Source organism: Engraulis encrasicolus, chromosome 21, assembly GCF_034702125.1.
Source record: "Engraulis encrasicolus isolate BLACKSEA-1 chromosome 21, IST_EnEncr_1.0, whole genome shotgun sequence".
Lineage (NCBI taxonomy): Eukaryota > Metazoa > Chordata > Actinopteri > Clupeiformes > Engraulidae > Engraulis > Engraulis encrasicolus.
The window spans coordinates 37336229-37357623 of NC_085877.1; the positions used below are offsets into that span (position 1 = coordinate 37336229).

General features: G+C 42.7%; 1 protein-coding gene and 2 long non-coding RNA genes across 3 annotated transcripts in view; 1 reads left to right on the forward strand and 2 right to left on the reverse strand.

Moving 5' to 3' along the window:
- Nucleotides 1-21395, reverse strand: part of LOC134437391 (uncharacterized) — a 392246-nt gene that overhangs the window by 342697 nt on the left and 28154 nt on the right. The window lies entirely within an intron of this gene.
- On the forward strand, nt 633-2335 carry LOC134437190 (uncharacterized). Its single transcript, XR_010032345.1, has 3 exons — nt 633-878; nt 1662-1688; nt 2284-2335. It is a non-coding gene; the product is annotated as an uncharacterized LOC134437190 (long non-coding RNA).
- LOC134437191 (uncharacterized) lies at nt 9212-10872 on the reverse strand. Its single transcript, XR_010032346.1, has 3 exons — nt 10801-10872; nt 9939-10022; nt 9212-9592 (listed from the first exon to the last, which is right to left on the reverse strand). It is a non-coding gene; the product is annotated as an uncharacterized LOC134437191 (long non-coding RNA).

Sequence of the window (21395 nt, forward strand, 5' to 3'; positions counted from 1 at the left end):
GGGGGCATGCTGTTCCAGCAGTGCCACAGATTTTTCAAGGAAGAAGGTCTACAAGGGTTGTTGTGGTAGCGTCCTTGGGTAGCGTACATTATAAGTAGAGGTTTTGGGCTATTGTTTTGAAGACACCAGCGGCTTATTTCTTGTTCTACACCTGGCAACCCGGATTATAGGTGTTGAGTTAACAGCGAGTTGACTAGCGAGTTAACAGTGGAACAGAAGAGAGCCACGGAAAGAAAACGGATTTACTTGACATCATGTGAATATTTTCATTGAATTAAAGGCCAAATGCAAGGTAGAAGGTATTTTATTTCTGTAGTTTGTGTCATATGGCGATGTCTTTCGAACGGCTACTCACAACCTAACCTGGCTCTCACTCAGATGGATTGTCATCCATCTGGAATTATGATGGTAACCTTGCTGTTCTAGCCCGTGGTGTATTCAAAAAAAGCTCGAACGTGATTGGAGACAGTGACGTACTACTTCAACCAGTCACATCGAAGCGGCCCGTGACGTAGTTTTCAGCGACGCGAGATAGAAGCCACAACAGAGCAGTTAGCATGTTGACAGTAGTTCCAGCCCAGCTAGCATGTGTATAGTGGATCATTGCTGGCGTTTGAACGGCAACTCGGCAAGCCGCCTGTGGTATGCCACCTGTGTCCGACATCAGACCACTGACGGTTACAAAACACACAAGGCATCGGTGGATTTTGGTTGGCAATCCGACATAGTGCACGAGTACTCTGCAGGGTCCAAACAGCGGCATGCTACCTGACAATCCATCTGCGTGAGAGCCAGGTTACATGCTACCAATGGAGGAGGACCGCCTACTCATTTGGTGCCAGCATCGTTTGCATCAGATAAATCACAACAAAGATATGGTAAGTTAGATGTCTTGAAATGGCTATATTTTCTTTTAGTGAACACATCATGGGCATGGGTTTGTCCGTTTCTGACGGGGTGATACATATTGCAGACAAAATGGACGTCTGCTTGCCACCAAGGTGACATATTGATGAATAAAACTTAAGTATGTGTATTTCGCTGAAAATGATTGACCAGCGATAAAATGTTATTCAGACAAAATTGCCAGCCATATGAAAACAATGCAGCCTCAACAGCATGCAGTTGCTACTAGCATTATTGGTTGTGTTCTGGTCACCGTTAGGCATGCCAATTTACCTATGATAGTACAGTAAATCGTTTACAGTCCCATACGTTTTGTATATCCTACCATGAGAGAAATATACACCAGGATTGCATTAACTACTCCCGGTGTGCACGATTAACTTCGGGTCTGATTAACTTGGATGGCATAAAGAGCTGTTCACGTCAGACGAGACAGGATGGGGCGTCTTGAGTTCTATTATACACTTTGGAAACTGCATTACGGTTCGACGAGAGGAGCATGCCGTCGCACTTTTGCCGTTGTTATTGTGCGCGATTGTATTCTCAAACACTTCAGCTGTGGTCAATTCAAATAGTCGATTCGTGAGTGTGCTAAGCACTTCGATAAGTTGTAGGTGACCATCCCTAGTTGATCGGACGACCCAAAGTTAATCGTGCTCACCGTCATAAGCTGGGACACACACACACACACACACGCTGTGCCATTGTTAATTGATCAATGGTGATGTCTTTTCTCTCTCTCTCTCCATTATTAGGTGACCCAAGACCCACGGTTATATAAGGTATGTCTGATTTATTACATCCATTGCTAGGTCAGAGGCAAAGAGTACATTACTGAAGCAAGCAAAGCCGTATTGTTAAGGGGTGTAAAACCCATTTGTGTAAACAATTAGTTTTTTTTTCATCGGGGTGGGGATGTGAAATGACTGAGAACCTATTATCAAGGTAAATAGGACCCTTGCTGACCTCACCTGTACCTGTGCCCTCGGAAGGTATCCAATGTTACAGGTTTGAATTCTTAGTAAGAGTAACTGAAAAGTATATGTGCTGTCCTGCACCACTATCCACCTAAACCTACATTAATTTCTCAAGAGACTGTACTCCTCATAACATTACAGTTGACAGACGCTTTTGATCAAAGTGATGTACAAGGGCAGTAATGCAAAATGTGGGTGGAAAATACTCTGTACACAGAGTAAGTAGCATACACTGTTGTTAATGAACTTTAAGTCACCTAGAAATATTTTAAAATGTGTTGCAATCAATTCCCGTGTTGTTTTTGTTCAAAACCTTGTATGTAGCCACAATTGTCACACATAACCTTCTGAAATGTTTGTCTAATATACTTCTATACTTCCTTTGTCTGTCTGACGCCAGGAGGTGTATGAAGAAACGACCGCATAGAGGACCCAGCACATCCCCTCACAGATTCCATGTCTTTCAAAATATTAGAACAAGATGTCAAGGCATTTTCCTTAAAGAACTTGCAACATTTCAGGAGTGCGTCACCATTTGGGTTTTCATTTTGTACAATACATCACCTAACACCAAGAACGCTACATTTTGTAAGCTATGTTTCTTGCATTGCCAGTAACCAATATTTAAAAGAAAAAAGAATGTGTATATATAAATTGATATCTTATGTCATTATTTACACTTTCATTACTGTACATTGAAAAAAAATAGACAGTGTTTTCTTTTCACAATAAAATTGTATTTACATATGTTCCAATTACTTGTGTACACCATTATTTACACCATTTGTTCAATATTCGATTCGATATTGTGACAAGATTCCACTTCTTTGTTCCTAATGGATGATGGTTAGATTCTGAACTAATGCTGTGTTACATGTTCCATTATGTCTATGAATCTGTCATTAGGGAGAGTCAGTCACAAAAAGCCTCGCTCACAACCAGTAGCATGAAGTACCTTAAAACCATAGGTGGTTTTGTAACTGATGTCAAATGTAAGGACTGTTGTTGACTGCTGCCTCATTAGGCTTTGTCCCAAACCCAGAGCAGACAGTCTCGTTAATGAAAGTGGCACATCTGGTATTTAAGTACACATGTTCTGTACAGCTGTCAGCAGACCATGATAACATTTCCAACTCTTCAGTAATGTCTAGATCTTGGTGGGGTAGTGTAGTGTAGATTCTTTACACATGTGGTTGTACAGGCACATTTTGAAACAGGCTCAACACAGAAGACCAAAGAAATGGAATTGTGGTAGGTGCAACACGTATGACCTGGCTGGCTCCAAACTTGTGGTGCGCATGCTCTTCGCCAGCCATTACTGAACTCACTGTCTTGTCTACCTAGAGTGTTCATTTGATGGTTTACAACAGTACAAGTGAGGGAAGAGCCTAATTCAATTTCCACTGTACATGTGTAGCAGCTGGATGACCCGGTCTGTGATGCCAACGCCATGACTTGCCTACCTGAAAACAACACACAATGTTAAAATAGAATCGGCAAACAAGGCAACTGTAATTCTAAAGACTCTATAGGCCTAGTATCTGCATTTTAATTCATACCTATTTAAGGCTAAGACCTGAACAGCAGTAGGCTACTATTACTTAGTTTTAAATTTACTGCTGACCGAAAGGGAGACTTGGGGTCCTTGCCAGTAGCTGGTGAGTGACAGGCCTCACCCTGTTTTTATTCCAGTACCCTCTTGTGTAAATTCTGTTTCCACACGAAGTAGGTCTCTTAACCATGCAAAATCTGTGATTACTTTAGTCTTTACCATCGAAACAGGTTAACAACTAGGGCAGAAAGTGAAAAGGGGAAGCCCACAGACCTATATCAATATGTATAGGTCTGTGGGGAAGCCATCCTGGTGAGTTTGAAGTCAGAATGTCGTCGTGAAATAAACATTCCATCTCTCACATGCCGACGTTTTGGGACATGCTGCATTGGCAGCGATCACGGGGATAGTACATTTAATTTAACACGAACTTAGCATAAACAAATTGGTCTGAATGTGACATCTTGGCATACTATTATGATCAATCGCACTCAGTCACCATAGCATGCGAGGTCTGGAAATGAGGCTTGTACAATATTGAATTCACAGTTGTAGCCTACCATGTCAGTCATTGTTTCACACACATCAAAAACACGTTAGAAACAACCAAGAGGTTTTCACTCACCATTTATATGTGGCATGGACCTCTCGACTAAAATCCCCACTTAAAGTTGGTCTTGTAAACAGTTGAGGACTGAACATCGCTGCGAGAACGTTCTTGCCACCAACTAATTCCTTGTTTTCTGTTCCTCTTTCAAATAATGAATGTTTGGTAGTTTTGATAACACTTGAAATCGCGGAGTTCATACAATATGCAGGCCGCCGTTGTTGTGCTAGCCACTGACTGTGGGGTGTGCTAGCAGCACTACAGTGTTGTCGCGCAAGATGCTACGTCATACCCGTCACCTCACTCCACGATGATTGACATTGACATTATCCAATGGTCGGGGCACGTTTATTTTCTACTCGAGGACTTCGGGCTCGACAAGGCTGAACCAGACCCCTGTGCGAGCTCACGAAGTGTAACGAAGATGCACGAAGCACTAGGGGTCTCGCGAGAGCCAGGCTAACTCACACCCGGGTGCAAATAACAACAATGCCTATTCACAACCGGGTGCAAATAGCAACAACAGCTATTCACATCCGTGTGCAAATAGCAACAATGGCTATTCAGGTGTAAATAGCGACAATGGCTATTTGGGTGTAAATTGAAACCACGACTATTCACGCCCGGGTGCAAATAGAAACAAAAGCTATTCACATCCGTTTGCAAATAGAAGGAATGGCTAAATAGCAACAACGGTTGTAACGGTTGTTCGGGTGTAAATTGGAACAATGGCTATTCGGGTGTAAATAGCAACAATGGCTATTCACATCCGGGTGCAAATAGCAACAACAGCTATTCACATCTTTGTGCAAATAGAAAGAATGGCTAAATAGCAACAACGGTTGTAACGGTTGTTCGGGTGTAAATTGGAACAATGGCTATTCGGGTGTAAATAGCAACCACGGCTACTTGCACCGGGGGCAAATAGCAACAACGGCTCTTCATACCCAGGTGCAAATATCAACAGTGGCTAGTCACACCTGGGTGCAAATAGTAACAAGAGCTATTCACATCTGTGTGCAAATAGAAAGAATGACTAAATAGCAACAACGGCTATTCGGGTGCAAATAGCAACCATGGTTATTCACACCCGGGTGCCAATAGCAACAACGACTATCCACATCCAGTTGCAAATAGCAACAATGGCTAAATACAGAACAGGGCTATTTGGGTGTAAATAGCAACAATGGCTATTCACACCTGGATGCGTATAGCAACAAGAGCTATGCATATCAGTGTGAAAATAGAAAGAATGGCTAAATAGCAACAACGGATATTCAGGTGTAAATAACAACAATGGTTATTCACACCCGGGTGCAAATAGCAACAACGGCTATTCACAACCGGATGCAAATAGCAACAATGGCTATATACACCGCAACCACGGCTATTTGCACCCAGGTGTAAATAGCAACAACGGATATTCAGGTGTAAATAACAACAATGGTTATTCACATCCTGGTGCAAATAGCAACAACGGCTATTCACACCCGGTTGCAAATAGCAACAATGGCTAAATAGCAACAAGGGCTATTCAACTGTAAATAGCAACAATGGTTATTCACACCCGGGTGCAAATGGCAACAACGGCTACTCGCACCCAGGTGCAAATAACAACAATGCCTATTCACAACCGGGTGCAAATAGCAACAACAGCTTTTCACATCCGTGGGCAAATAGAATGAATGGCTAAATAGCATCAATGACTATTCGGGTGTAAATAGCAACCACGGCTATTTGCAACCGGGTGTAAATAGTAACAGCGGCTATTCACACCCGGGTGCAAAGAGCAACAATGGCTATTCACACCTGGCTGCAAATAGAAAGAATGGTTAACTAGCAACAACGGATATTCAGGTGTAAATAACAACAATGGTTATTCACATCCTGGTGCAAATAGCAACAACGGCTATTCACACCCGGTTGCAAATAGCAACAATGGCTAAATACAGAACAGAACAATGTTTTTTTTCTTACCGTTTTGCTTCTGTGAGTTTTTATTTTTATTTGATTTTAACTGTGTATACAGCTGCATTACTGGTACCTTTCATTAATAACAATAAAAATTTATCTAAAAGACTCTGCAGACTGTCTTGTTCTTGAAAGTAATCTTGACTAAAACTGCTTATTTCAGTAAAAAATAAACTATAAACAAAGCATTCTGTGATCTGCCCTTGGTTCTTGTAAACCAGCGTCCCTTTTGGAATTCCAATGTCCTCAAGCTTACTGTATGTATAGGGTGCTTACAGACCTTAACGGTGTGATTGAAAGTGTTTAGTAGTTGGATCATTGGGTCTAACTCTAACTAGTAGGCCTAGTTGCCACAGTGTCTTGCCGCAACATCCTGATAGCAAGTGAGAAAATTTTAGTTTAACCCTCAAGCGACCGGCCTGTTTTTGCGACTAATCTGACCGAGCGGGGTCATTTATGTTCCCAAGGAGTTTATATAAAAATACCAGTATATAAATAAATTTTTGGGGCTCATTCAAATTTGTTTACATCTTTCACATACTTGTCCCTCATCTAAAGCAAAAAAAATGTGAATTTGAACATTTTATTGTTTTGCTAAAAAATAGTCAAACTTACATACGTATATGCTAAATATGATGTATGCCCTCATTTGCATATGTAAACATCAAAATACAAAAAACATCCAATACATTTTTTTCTTCTCTCATCATCAGTAATCAACTGAGAAAGTTTCATGGTGATATCTATCATTTAAATTTTTTAGCCTATTCACTTGTAGTGGTCTCACCATAATAATACAGTATATTTATGCTAATTATGGAAATTGCTCAAAGTGAAACTTTGAGAAACCAAGCTAAATTCTATTCATTAGGCCCATAGATGACATTTCTGCAATAAAACTTTAGGGTACTCAACATTTCTGGGTTCATGAAATCACAAGATCAGAGAATATGGTAATTTACATAGACAAAACCATGTCTCAAACATATAACCTTATGCACACTCAAAATTTCTCTGAAACTTTTTCTGGACATTGTAGCTGTGAAAAGGTGTCTTCCACATATATTAGAGCAAAGAAATTATTCAACTGATGCTTCAGCCTTTGTATAGCCATAAAATAAGGAAAATTCTAAAAACGCCATCAATTTCTACACTGATGACTTGTTTCCTCCCTCTTTGTTCATCAGGATGACTTCCATTTCATATTCTCATCATGTGTCTAGGACCACTGTGCCATGATATCAACAAATATGGAGCAATAACACAGGAAATGCTACCTGGGTGCCCTCACAATATGCTTCGTTGGCTATCGCAGGGGTGCCCTATTTATTCATATAATATATTTTATTTTAATATTATAAATGTTTATATTGTGAATATTTTAGGTCTGCTGACCATGGCCTGCCCAAAGACACAAAATGCAAAAAACAGAGTTTGAAAATTACAACAACAATGGACATTATAATGTTGAGTATCTCATGGATCCTCTCGGGGTCATAAATGACCCCAGAGGTGTTTTTATTATAAATCCTACATAGATGGTCCAAATCTCACAAAAATCATTCACAACATGCACAACATATGTACTGACAAACTCCTAGAAGGACAAGTGTTTCTGATGAAAATGGCCAGAATGGTGTATGAAAATATGTGCCCGGGGTCATAAATGACCCCAGTCGGTCGCTTTAGGGTTAATATGTGCTTTTGCCAAGCATTGTATAAAACTTCAATCATCGACGGTGTCTTGCCTCACATCATAAGGCTACAAGCACAAGGAGAGGTCAGGAGATCAGATATTGAAATGGACCCGCAGTGTGTCATCACCTTACCTAGAAACCCAAGCCAGAAACCCATTCATTTCCTGGATGAAAACATTTTAATCTTAAAAAATAAAGTACAGCATACAGAATGTAACTGTATGAAAGTGGATACAAATACAAATACAAAAATGAAAGAAAAGAACCATACAAAATTTAAAATATATTAAAAATAGAAAAATACTGCATCATGTTTGCATTCATGTTTATCACAATAAATATAATACATTCAAGCTTCCTGTTTAAAAAATAGTAAATAAAAAGGAAACAATTTAAAAGAGAAAAAAAACAAAGCTGTTCATGATTTATTAAAAAAAAACACCACTATATTATACAATCATGGTGAAGCTTAAAATAAACGTTTGGCTTAAGTACTAAATAGCTGTATATACGTATGGCATTTCATACATTTTCCACTATACAGCACATAGGGAAGACTCCAGTCTATATGAAACTAATTTGAATACCACCCTTAACAACAGGATGAACAACTGTCCCTTAACTGTTATCCATGGCTAAAAGGAGCACTCCTGCCAATTTCGATATGCTGTTGTACTGCTCACGCTACCCTTGACTTGTCAGTACCCAGTGATGCTGCATTTTTCAGCTCAGACCTTTCCAAGATATGAGCTATTGTAATGGAGGCAGCTTTTGTTTACATTTTTAAAAATCTTAACGTAGGCCTAGTCCAAATATCCCCAAAAGGTATCGCTATTTGCTGGTTGTCTGCTGATGTTACACAACCTTTTGGATGTTTTTGGGAATAAATCAAGATGCTTTTTTGAAATGTAAACAAACACCTGTGCCCATTACAATGACCAGGATCTCGGAAAAAGAAAAACATCTCTGGTACTGACAAGTCCATGGTAGTGTGAGCATTAAAACTGCATGTTGAAATTGGCTGCAGTTACCCTTTAAGTACCCTCAAAGAATGCACCCATGCTCCAGAGGCTGTATCAATACCCTCTAAAAAGTTAACTTGCTTTGGATAAAAATATGTATGTCTAATGCAATGTAATACTAAACACATTAATTTTGAATTATTATTATTATTATTATTATTATTATTATCATTATTTACAGTGGATTTCACCAAGGCAGAGACAATTTGATGTGTTAACAAATTAAAGGGACACTATGTAGGATTAAAAGTTTAATTAACTATAGCCGAGTCAGTCGATGCTTATTTGAGTCATAAGTAAGTGAACGATGACTCTCCTAACCACTTTTGCAGCCAGCTGTCAGAAACCCTGAATGTAACTTTTAGCAGACTGACACAAACGAACATTGGGGGGAAAGCTTCTCAGACGAAAAATTCCTTGTACGTAACATGAGAGACATATTCACATTCACACAGAAAGCTTAGTAAAACAGCATGTTTTCATAACAGCATGACATGGGCACGTAATCCTACATTGTGTCCCTTTAAGACAAAAGTGTCAAAGTGAAAAAGAAAACCCCTACAACAATAAACACTATACTGTAATGACAACAAAACTGAAATGTGGCGTGATCACACCTTTGTATTGCCTAAAAAATATAGGCACATTATGTAATCAGTACCAAAGCATCAAAAACACACAGTAGCAAAGTCAAGCAATGACTGGTCGTTTTACTGGCACAACTAGTCCATAACCGAATCCATAATTCCAGTCCAAATCTCATCTGGCTAACTATAATATCTCTTTGTTACACAAAATTACAGTACAGAGTATGCAGGCATGGGCAATGTACTGGTCTCACTTGTCCATGACTCAGACATCTGCGAACAAGATAAAAATAAATGAACAAAGTGAATAAATACACCACAAACGTAAAAAAAAAAAAAAACCCATATGAGCACAGCAGGCCTACAGTGTGGTAAACATTATGTACCGATAAAATAATCTAATGTTTACCAAACACTTAGAAATAAATGGAGGCAACTGATAACAATGTAACTTTTTCCAGACAATACAATAATTTACAAACAATAAACAATTAATTGGACAAACAATGAACAGATCTTCAAGAAATCTTGGTAGGTTTCAGCAAATTACAAAATGTGTGTTCATACAGTATAATGCATGTTCCTTTGTTAAGAGTCTATATATTATGTTTATGTTTACCTTGGGTGTCAGGCTTCTTGCCTTTCTTCCTAACTTGTGCATAGGTTGCATCGCCAGATCCTGCATCTGCAACATTATGGTGATCTGGAAACGATGGAGCAGTGGGGCATTGTGTCAAAACAGTAAAACAAAGCATTGACCAGCCCAGCTATAAGGGCAAGTTGTCCTGACAGGAACACAATGAAATGATCCAGACAGACACTCATTGCTGAGGAGAATGTATATGTGATTACAAGAGACATGATAAAATGATACGACTGAGAATGTGTCCCAAAATTGTGCACTCGGACGCGCACGCGCACACACACGAGCACACACACACACACACACACACACACACACACACACACACACACACACACACACACACACACACACACACACACACGTTATCTGATGGTGGACGATACCAAAGTTATTCCTAGAGGAAAGATCTTCCTCATCGATATAAATCAATGGGAACTGTTCTGCTGCCAACAGCCAATCATTATGCTGAACTGAACACTTAGTGTTCCAATTATCTTGCAGCCTCATTCTCCACTCAAAGTTAAGCATTTATTTTCCGAAATCAATTCATAGAACATTCGCAACAGAGCTTAGCTCACTGAACCAAAGACGAAGAGATGCCAGAGACGCATGAAGCACTACGCTTGCACAGTGTCAAAATATCCTGTGAAAAAGCTGATTTACTAAACTTAAATTTGGATTTACAAAAAGCAACTGCACACAAATCCACTTTCACAGTGGATCCACTTTTCACTTACGTTTCCATATTCATTCCAGAGGCTTTGGTCTTACTAATTCGAAAAAGATGCCCAAAGTGAGATAACTTGGATAGAGCTACTTTGGAGATACGTCTTACCTGTACTGTTCAGAGGATTCATCTTGATGTGCACATCAGCGTATGTGACATCACTGGGACCAGCAGAACCTTAACATAACAAAACAACAACTAAGTTAAAAACAAAACAACAACGTACAAATCCCAGTATAGCGACAACTCATAAGTCCCTTGGGTCATTGCAATTGTGTTATCATTAGCGCTAATGAAGTGATTTTTTCAATTTGTAAGATGACTAGTTGATACATAATCGACAATCAAACAAACAAACAAACAGCAATAAAGTGCAACAGCAGCATCCTTGTGCTGCAATCTCAGGTATACAGCTCACCTCGTTTCTTTGCCTTTTTGTTCTTGATGGTAACCTCTGAATATGTCACATCACTTCCATCATTGGGGTCACCGTCATCTTCACCTAAGACAAAACACACACACACACACACACACACACACACAGACACACCACACACACACACACACACACACACACACACACACACACACACACACACACACACACACACACACACACACACACACACCATGGCCATGACCAAATATACAACAACAATAGCCGTGTACTGCAAATGTCCTGATGTTCTGCCCATATAAATAAAGAACAAGATTTTACTGTTATCTGCTGTCTTCGATGGCTTTAAGGTAGAATACAGGGTGTCTGACTGGGCTGCACTGGTCTGGGCTGAAAGAGGGGTTCACAACAAACTGTTATTACCACATAAAATACCCCTATTCAACCATTTGAACTGTACACTGGTTGGAGCATAGTATACAAGTCCATTTTGAAAAGCACAAAGTTATGTCTGACTGACCTTTCTCCTTTTTCTTCTTGTCACCTTTTTCTTTGGGCTTGATGTCAGCATAGACCGCATCACTGGCTCCAGCCACGGCGCCACCTATAGTAGTGGGAGGAATTAAGGGACGATAATTGAGTTGTAGAAAGAGTAGCTTCGGTGTTCAGCCTTTTGCTCTGTTTTTAAGGCTTTACATATGACTTAAGAATATTTTTTGTGGAAATTTGTCAAATGTTTATTAGAAATGAAATGGTCACATCACATTTACACACAACTGACACCTAAGAGGAGTTAATACTTTACACTCCAATGGTGTCAGCATCTTTATCTCCTTGAACGTGAACAAATCAGTGTGTATGTGTATATTCCTACCCTGTCAGAGAAGTTTCCTTCCACAAGGATCGTAATGAAGACTAACATGAAGCCTATCTTAACTTAATTTATTTTGAATGAGCTTTAGTGCTTTTTTTAGGCCTACCTGATGCTGATACTTGTTGTCCATTGTACCCACTGCTCTGTTGGCCACTAGAGGGGGACAGAGACAAGTTCAAAATAAACAGCTGAACTCGGAGTGTGCACACACACGCACATACAGAGAGAGAGAGGGAGGAGAGAGAGAGAGAGAATATCAAACTTACAGGTTTGGTGTTGTAGAACCTAAAAAAGAAACAAGTATTACCTCTCAAGTGTGCACGTTTTTTTGTAAATCATTGACTTTTGTCAAATTGACATTTTTTCTTGACATTTTTCTTACCTTTAGATTTCCGTTTGCGATAAAGCAGGACAAGTAAAATGACCAAAGCTGAGGCCATGACCAAGCCAACCACCACACCAACTGCCACCATGGCGATAGAGGACCCTGAATAAGAATCCGAGGATGACACAACATTTTTTTAAGGATGCAACTAAATAATAAAATGCTAAAAACAATCATGTGACATTGATGAACACTTGGCCAGCCAAAAAGTCACTAAAATTTCTAACCTGTAATTTTCTGCATCACTGTGATCCAGCTCTCTGGTGACTCTCCTCTCTCTGTGTTGTTGCACTTGTAGAGGCCCTCATGTGACTTTGAGACTGCAGGGATGGTCATCTCTCCTGTGCTGGAGGAGTGGAGGAGTGTCCCATCTTTATAGAAGCCAGCACTGATGTTTGATGGCTGATCGCGATATCTACAGCGCAGAGTCAGAGGATCTCCCTCAGTCACAGGATGGACAGGACTCTCCAGGATAACATTAGCTATACAGACATGACAAATGACATTCATAACACTTTCATATTTAAATGATAGTTTATAAAGCTCTGTGTTCTTTAGATGTCATTTTCCAAGACAAGCTAACCTGTAACATTCAGCTGCACCTCATTGCTGTACTGTGTGTAGTAGACTGGGTCTCCTCTCCCAGCTCTGCACCAGTACTGTCCTCCATCAGACACTTTAGCAGAGCTGATGCTGTAGGAGTGTCCACCAGTCTGGGCCACAGGAGTAGAAGTCTGGGTGTCTCTGTACCAGTAGAACAGCAATCCAGAGCTAACGCCCAACTCACACGTCAGAATGACAAAGTCTCCGGTGAATAGCTGTGGCTTCTGATTTAATGTAAGTTGGGGCTTTGATTCTGTAAACAGGAGAGACCATGTGATTTCAGTCTAAAGCCTCAACACACACAGAGCATATTGGTCTCATGCTGACATACATAAAAGAAAGCTATCTCTCTCTCTCTGTGTGTGTGTGTGTGTGTGTGTGTGTGTGTGTGTGTGTGTGTGTGTGTGTGTGTGTGTGTGTGTGTGTGTGTGTGTGTGTGTGTGTGTGTGTGTGTGTGTGTGTGTGTGTGTGTGTGTGTGTGTGTGTGTGTGTGCGTGTGTGTGTGCGAGCGTGCATGCGTGCGTGTGTGTGAGAGAGAGAGAGAGAGAGAGAGAGAGAGATATGTTCATGTGTTTACCTTTTACATCAAGGGTAATGCTCCTGCTCCTTTGTGATATTGTGGGTCTTTGTCTCCTCTCCCCCTGACACCAATATTGGCCCTCATCAGACTCAGCAGCACTTGTAATGGTGAAGGTGTTTCCCTCAGACACTGGGACTCTGCTTGGTTCCTTATACCACTGATATGTCCAGCCACCAAGATACTCTATCACACACGTCATAGTGACATTTTCTCCAGTGAACACAGGACCCTCAGGCTTTACGGCCAGTGTAGGTGTAGGAAGGACTGCAGAGAAAGGGATGGAGGAAGATTGAAAGACAATCACTGCTTGTATCCATTGTTGTGCTAAAATGATGTATTCAATCAAAATATATTGAAAAAATATTTTGCTTACCTTTTACAACAAGGATAATGCCCTTGCTTATGTGTGATGTTGTGGGTCTGTCTCTCCTCTCCCCCTGACACCAGTACTGGCCCTCATCAGACTCAGCAGCACTTGTAATGGTGAAGGTGTTTCCCTCAGACACTGGGACTCTGCTTGACCCCTTATACCACTTATATGTCCAGCCACTGAGAGACTCTATCACACACGTCATAGTGACTGTCTCTCCAGTGAACACAGGACTCTGGGGGACTACAGTCAGTGTAGCTGTGGGGAGGGCTGTGGAGATAGGGCTAAAATATTAGATTGACTGACTATCTGTATTTGCCCAAATGGTAGCTATACAGTGAAACAGTGCAAGCCAGTTAAATGTAAAAAAGTATGTTTGTAAGCTGAGCTCAAGCCTTGATTGAACTCAAGGCTTTCAAATTGAGTTAGCTTACAAACTTAATACAGCAGGGCAATTTACTTTTTTTTCTCTTTTAACTGGCTGCAATGTTTTACCGTGTACTCCAGATTAAAACATTAAACAAGAAATAGTTTGAGTAACTGCTTTGGGGGGACAGTTCTGATAGCACAAGATGAAGAATTAGCATGGTTATCCCAATAACCCAAAACAATAGCCTAAGGCCCTTATGTTCATATTCATAATCCAGTATACAACCGATTGCCTCACCTAGTACTGTCAGGAAAGCAGTGTTGCTGTAATTTGTTTGTCTCCCACTGCCCTTTCTTCTTCCATAGCATGCATAGTGTCCTCCACTAGACTCATCAGCACTGTCTATGGTGTATGTGTCTGAGTCAGATTCACTGCGTGACTCGAGGTTATCGAATGACCAGCGCTTATGTCCCCACCCATATGTCCAGCCACCTGATGGCTGTATGAGGCAAGTCAGAGTGACTGGCTCTCCAGGGTACACAGTGGCCATTGAGATCTCCACTGTAGGTACAGGCATAGCTGTGGGGTGAGGAAAAGACATCAAAGTTACCAGGCTGTTCCAAAATTGTGAAAAATATCAAACAGATAGAGTCACCATAGTCAATACCTGTTATGGTGATGGATGTGGGTTTGCTGGGCTGGGATTTGTCTGATCTACCACGTCTGCGTGCTTCACAAGTGAACTGCTGCTGCCCAGTTTGTTCAGGCAGTGCAGTGTTTATTATTCTACTGATTTGTTGAATATATTGCTGTCCGCTGCGCCAGTAATAAAAATGCCAATCTGTATGCTCTGCTATGTCACACCTGAGAGTGACATGATCTCCAGGGTAGTATGGACCCTGAGGAGACACTACAGACACTGTAGCTGTGGGCAGAGCTGTGGAGGAAAGACAGACACACATTCAAACACACTCATATTAATGGACAGGTAATAAAAACACAATATTGAAAAATCGAGATTGAAGATATAAATAAATCTTACCTGCAGAACTGAAGTAGACCAACAAGCTCAGCACTAGAACACACATACACATTAGTTTTCAACTCATATATCAGGATACAAGTGCCATAGTGCCAAAGTGATTGTATAACTGTAAGAAAAGTCATGGGGTTGACCTATGCATTGGGGTGGGATGCTAAGCAAGCATTACCTGTGAGAATATGTGCGTGTGCTGGGAGGGATATGGCTATGAATATGTTGAGCTCTATACGTTTCTGAGTATGTACAGTATGTGATGTAGAGAGGCACAAGGTAGTTGGGTTCTATATGTGTCTAACTACGAAGAACCAAAGAAAGCAACAACCTGAGGGCCCTCCGAGAGGCGGGATGGAAGATGGGCCCAACAGGACGGACAACATGATGACGACGGCAATGGAAAAGGATTACGAGAAAACCAGAACGCCAGGAAATGAGGAGAAGATCCTCCGAAAGTGTGCATGTGGATGGGAGAAAGTGACCACGTTTAGGGGCTTACGGATCCACCAGGGGAAAGCAAGATGTGGACAGAAGGGCCAACAGCAACCTTGCACTGCAACAGCAGGTGAGACAAGAGGGACCAAAAGCCAGGGCAAAAACCACAGAGCCAATGGACCCAATGTTGCTGACGGCGTGAGGGTAGCAGAGGAGGATGGTCCACTGGTGGAGAACGAGCCCCAACGCGAGCACGAAGACCCAGTCCTCACCACGCCAGACAGGGCAGAGCCAAACACAGAGACCAAGACAGCCGCCAGAAGGAGCAAGATCAAGTGGCCAAAGTCTAGTGAAGCAGAGGCATGGCGCACACTGGACACACACTTGATCAATATCCTTGAGGAGTCACTGCATGGAGGGGCAGAGGCAAAGCTCAATCTGATTGGGGACATCATATACCAGACCTGCAAGGACAGGTTTGGTGAGATTGTGCCCAGACAGAAGACCATCCAAAGGGAGAAGGGAAGGAGAGAAAAGGAAATCCTCCAACTGGTTCAAAGGCGACGGCAACTCCGCAAGAACTGGAGAAAGGCAACACAGGCAGAGAAGGAAGGCTTGAAAGCCTTGTGGGAGGAGGTCAGGAAGAGGCTAGCCATGCTACGCAGAGCTGAGCGCATCCGGAAACGCAGCAAACGGAAGCAAAAAGAGCGAGACTGCTTCTTCAAGGATCCCTTCAAGCATGCCAGACCGCTGCTGGAGGAAAAGAACACTGGCAAGCTCGAAACCACCAGGGAGCAGTTGGAACAGCATGTCAGAAAGCAGTATAGTGATCCACAAAGGAGCGTCCCCTTAGGAACACCAGGATACGTACCGCGACCTGCACAACCAACAGCTGAAGTCAACAACATGCCTCCCAAGCTCAGCGAAGTCAGGCAAGTTGTGGAGTAGGCAAGGTCCTATTCCGCACCAGGCCCCAACGGAGTCCCCTACAAGCTCTACAAGAACTGCCCCAAGGTACTGGAGCTGCTATGGTACTTAATGAGAACCATTTGGAAAAAACAACTCATTCCATCTGAGTGGCAAAGAGCGGTAGCAGTGTTCATCCCAAAGGAAGCAAACTCCACAGAGATTGTCCAATTCCGTAACATCGCCCTCCTCAACGTAGAAGGAAAGATCTTCTTCTCAGTGCTAGCCAGAAGGATGACCAACTACCTGCTCCAAAACAACTACATCGACACCAACTGCCAGAAGGCAGGAGTGCCAGGTTTCCCAGGATGTGTTGAGCACTCCACAATGATCTGGGATCAGATCCAGAGAGCTAAGCGGGACAAGACAGATCTGCACGTCATCTGGCTTGACCTGGCGAACGCATATGGATCAGTCCCACACCAGCTGATCACTTACGCCATGGAGTTCTTCCACATGCCCACTTGCAATAGGAACATGATAGCATGCTATTTTAACAATCTGCATAATGCTTCTCTACCCAAGACTTCACCAAGGGGTGGCAGTGGCTTGAAGTCGGAATAGCGATGGGGTGTGCCATTTCTACGATACTCTTTGTCGCAGCATAGGGCTGGGCAATATGGCTATATATATCGTTATCGTGATATAAAAGTCTATATCGCGACCTTTCTCCTATATCTTTTATATCGTGATAGCTATCTTATCAATTTTATACAATTGAATATCATTTAATTACATTTCATGTTGTCACAATACACACTGTAAGTTAATGTAACTATAAAAATAAGAATAAAAAGATCCATTTTAAAGAAAGGTTGTTTTGCGACATGAAAAAGTAAAGAGCAAATAAAGAGAATAACTGAAAACGTATGTAATTGTGGTATATCGTGATATATATCGTTATCGTGATATAAAGTAATCATATCATGATGTGTTTTTTTTTACATATCGACCAGCCCTATCGCAGCATTTGAGATCATTCTCATCGGTGCTAGGCAAATGGCAGGAGGAATCAAACTGCCAACTGGCCAGAGGCTTCCCCCGCTAAGGAGCTACATGGACGACGTCACCACCCTTCTTCAGACAGCGCCATGTACATCAAGGCTTCTGAAGAGGATTGATGAGCTGATGTCATGGGCAAGAATGAAGATCAAGCCCTCCAAGTCCCGTAGCCTGTCACTCAGGAGAGGAGTCAGGAACGACAGCACCACCTTTGTCATCGGAGGAGAAAAGATCCCACTACTCGCAGAGCAACCCATCAAAAGCCTGGGGAGTAGGGATGGGAATCTTCATCATCAAAGCGATACGATGTGCATCTCGATACACATGGCAACGATACGATACATTCACGATTCATGAAATTACCAGTGGTAAGATACGATACGATTCTCCTACCTACTGCGATGCAGTTCGATATGGCGCGATACAATTATAATGCCAGTGCGATTCGGTACGATACGATGCGATACAGAACAGATTAAAATATCAAATTGATATTAAAGGCTGTGCACAAGGCTGCCGTTAGGCATAAGCAGAGTAAACAGAGCGCTTTTAGAACCTCAACCACTTTGCCCCCAAAATTGTGACCTCCTAAATTGAGACTGACTAAAAACATCATCAAAAGGGCCATCATTTTTCAGACAAACTGTAATTGTGAATACAGTAATTAGCATTATTATTAGTAGCAGTAGTAGTATTTACTTATGAGGGGGCCTCCTGACCAGTTATGCCTAGGCCCCCAAAACCTTAGCAGCGGCCCTGGCTGTGCATATTACTTTTGAAATAGCCTATACTGGAAAACATACAGAGAGCAGTGAGAACTCATTTTGGCTTGGGCACATTGCTTTGAGCAGAGAAAATGAAAAAAATACACAATACAATGAATACCATGCCAATTACAGTAGGCTATATCTCTTTTTTAAATAAAAATGAGAAAACCACAGAGCTTCTGATGTTGGATCATCATGTTGGAATATTGACCTGGACATGTTATAGGCGAACTACATTTACAGGTAAGCTCTGAACAACTTATCAACCACAATTGATCCAAATTAGAACAATTTACTAAGTAGATGTTGGGAATGGGGTTAATATCAGAAGGAGGAAATAACGTGCGTACTGGACTGAGGTGTTGGAATAGTGTACTTTTCAACGGGACTTTTTAAACTTCGTGGACAATCTGCACGAGCAGCAAATCAGACTGTGTGTGTCCAGCACGAGAGCTAAATATAACAGGCTCCTAAGCAATGATGCCAACTTAGCGACTTCACTTCTTTTTTACTGCATGAACAATGGACTTAACACGAATGCACAGGCTCTGTAACGTTTCCCAACACTTTTGTTTTTTTGTATCTCGTGCGCTGACTATGCATGCTGCTGTCATTCGGAAACTGCAGCATGTTGGCAGACAACTTTCTCTTGTTGTTTGTGCCGCACGGTAGACTACCCTATCATCTCAAATAGTGAAACGAGTACTCTCTCCACACGTCTTCCAGACTCGCAGAAGATGGTCGCTAGAAACTTTCATTTAAAAAGTCACCGGATGACCAGAAAACTCGCTGTATGTGACAACAAAATGTGCTCCACATTGCTGGTAACCCGCCGCTTTGACTCAAAGGAAAATACTGATTGCTTGGTCACGCCTCCTCGCAATAGAGATGGAAAGGCGGTCTGAATCAGAGCAATATGATGTGCGTTACTCACGAGAACAAATCCTGAAATTGACAGTTTCTAAAAAGTTTTAAGAGATATTATTCGATTTGTACCGATGCGGACAGTCAAGGTACGATGTATCTCGATTTTATTTGCGTTTCTTACCGATGCAGACGTTTGCAAATCGATGCAACCGTACCGTACAGGTCGTATCGATTTTCCGATACGTATCGGTGAATCTTCCCGTCCCTACTGGGGAGGCAGTACACTGCTGAGCTTTCCGATAAGCAGATAGGGAAAGCTGTTATGAAACAGCTCTCAGATGGCCTGGCGAGGATCGACCAAAGCCAACTCCCGGAGAAGTACAAGGTCTGGTGCTACCAATTCACTGTCTACCAGAGAGTATTGTGGCCCCTAAAAATGAGTGAGATCCCCTCATCGACCGTGAGTAAGATGGATGGGAAAGCCAACTCATTCATCTGAAAGTGGTTGGGGCTGCCACGGTGCCTCTCTGACACTGGCCTGTTCGGGAGAAACATGCTCCAGCTACCATTGAAATCTCTGCAGCTGGGCTACAGGCAAGAAAAGACCAGGTTGGTGCGTGAGCTTCGGAAGTCCACAGACGAGTCAGTGAGGAAAGCTAACGGCAGGGTCCTAACTGGCCGCAAGTGGAATGCCCAGACAGAGGTTGACCAAGCTGTCAGTCGGCTGCAACACAAGGAAATCGTGGGGAGAGTCCAGGTAGGAAGAGCAGGCCTAGGATGGGAAGATGCACCACACTTCTGGTCCAAGGCCCACCGCAAGGGAAGGAAGGAGATGGTGGTGGCGGAGGTGACAAGGATGGAGGAAGACCGCTACAAGATCAAGGCCGTGTCTCAGGGTCGGCAAGGAAGCTGGACAACCTGGGAGGGAATCTCAAACAGAAACATCAGTTGGTCAGACATATGGAAGATCCCACAGGCAAGACTCAGCTTCCTTATCCGCTCAACGTATGACACGCTTCCCTGTCCTCGGAACCTCAGCCAGTGGTTCGGAAAGGAGGAATGTTGTGCACTCTGCAGTGCTCCCTCCGCAAGCCTCCAGCACATCCTGTCAGGCTGCAAAATCGCTCTCTCTCAGGGCCGCTACAGATGGCGCCATGACCAGGTCCTGAGAAAGCTAGCCGAGGTACTGGAGGAGTGCAGACAGGGTAGCAGAATTCCATCGCCTGCAGAGGACTCTACCATCTTTGTTGTGGAAGGAGGGATTTGAAGCATCAGGCAAAAAGAAACAGCAAGGCCCTTCACTCCCGGCCAGGAGTGGAGCATGAAGGTTGACTTGAATAGAAAGCTTCACTTTCCCACAGAGATCACCATCACATCTCTCCGGCCAGACATAGTGGCTTGGTCTGCAAAGGCAAGAGCGGTAGCTCTCATAGAGCTCACTGTACCATCGGAGGAAGGGATTGAGGCAGCCTTTGAACGGAAAAAGGCCAAGTACACCGAACTGGCTGCGGAGTGCCGGGAGGCGGGCTGGAAGACTTCCATATATCCAGTCGAAGTTGGATGCCGAGGCTTTATGGGGCTGTCGACCATACGCCTTCTGAAGGATGTGGGAGTCACTGGGGGAAGGCTAAAGAAGGCAACAAAGAAGCTGGCAGAGGAGGCAGAAAAAGGTAGCTTTTGGCTCTGGCTGTGGAGGAAGGACAGGAGCTGGGGGAATAACAACTAACCCCCAGAAAACAGCCGTAGGGATAACATCTATCAGCTGCAGGGGGTGACAGGGAGACGTCCCTGTCACTGCCCCACCCCCGGAGACGTTTCGGGATTAAAGGGGCGAAACGTTGATGAACGGTGGTTCCCGACTGATGACCCTGCAGCTGACCCATGGGCACCGGAGTAGGTGCGACAGGCAGCCATGCCCAGCAGGATGTAACACCTTCCTGTACAAATCCATACTCATGAACGGCCATCTGGGTACTTTGCTCGTAAATGTGTGTTACGCCGCTTTATGGGTGAAAACTAACTGAATGTCTCATCAACTTACATGCTACATC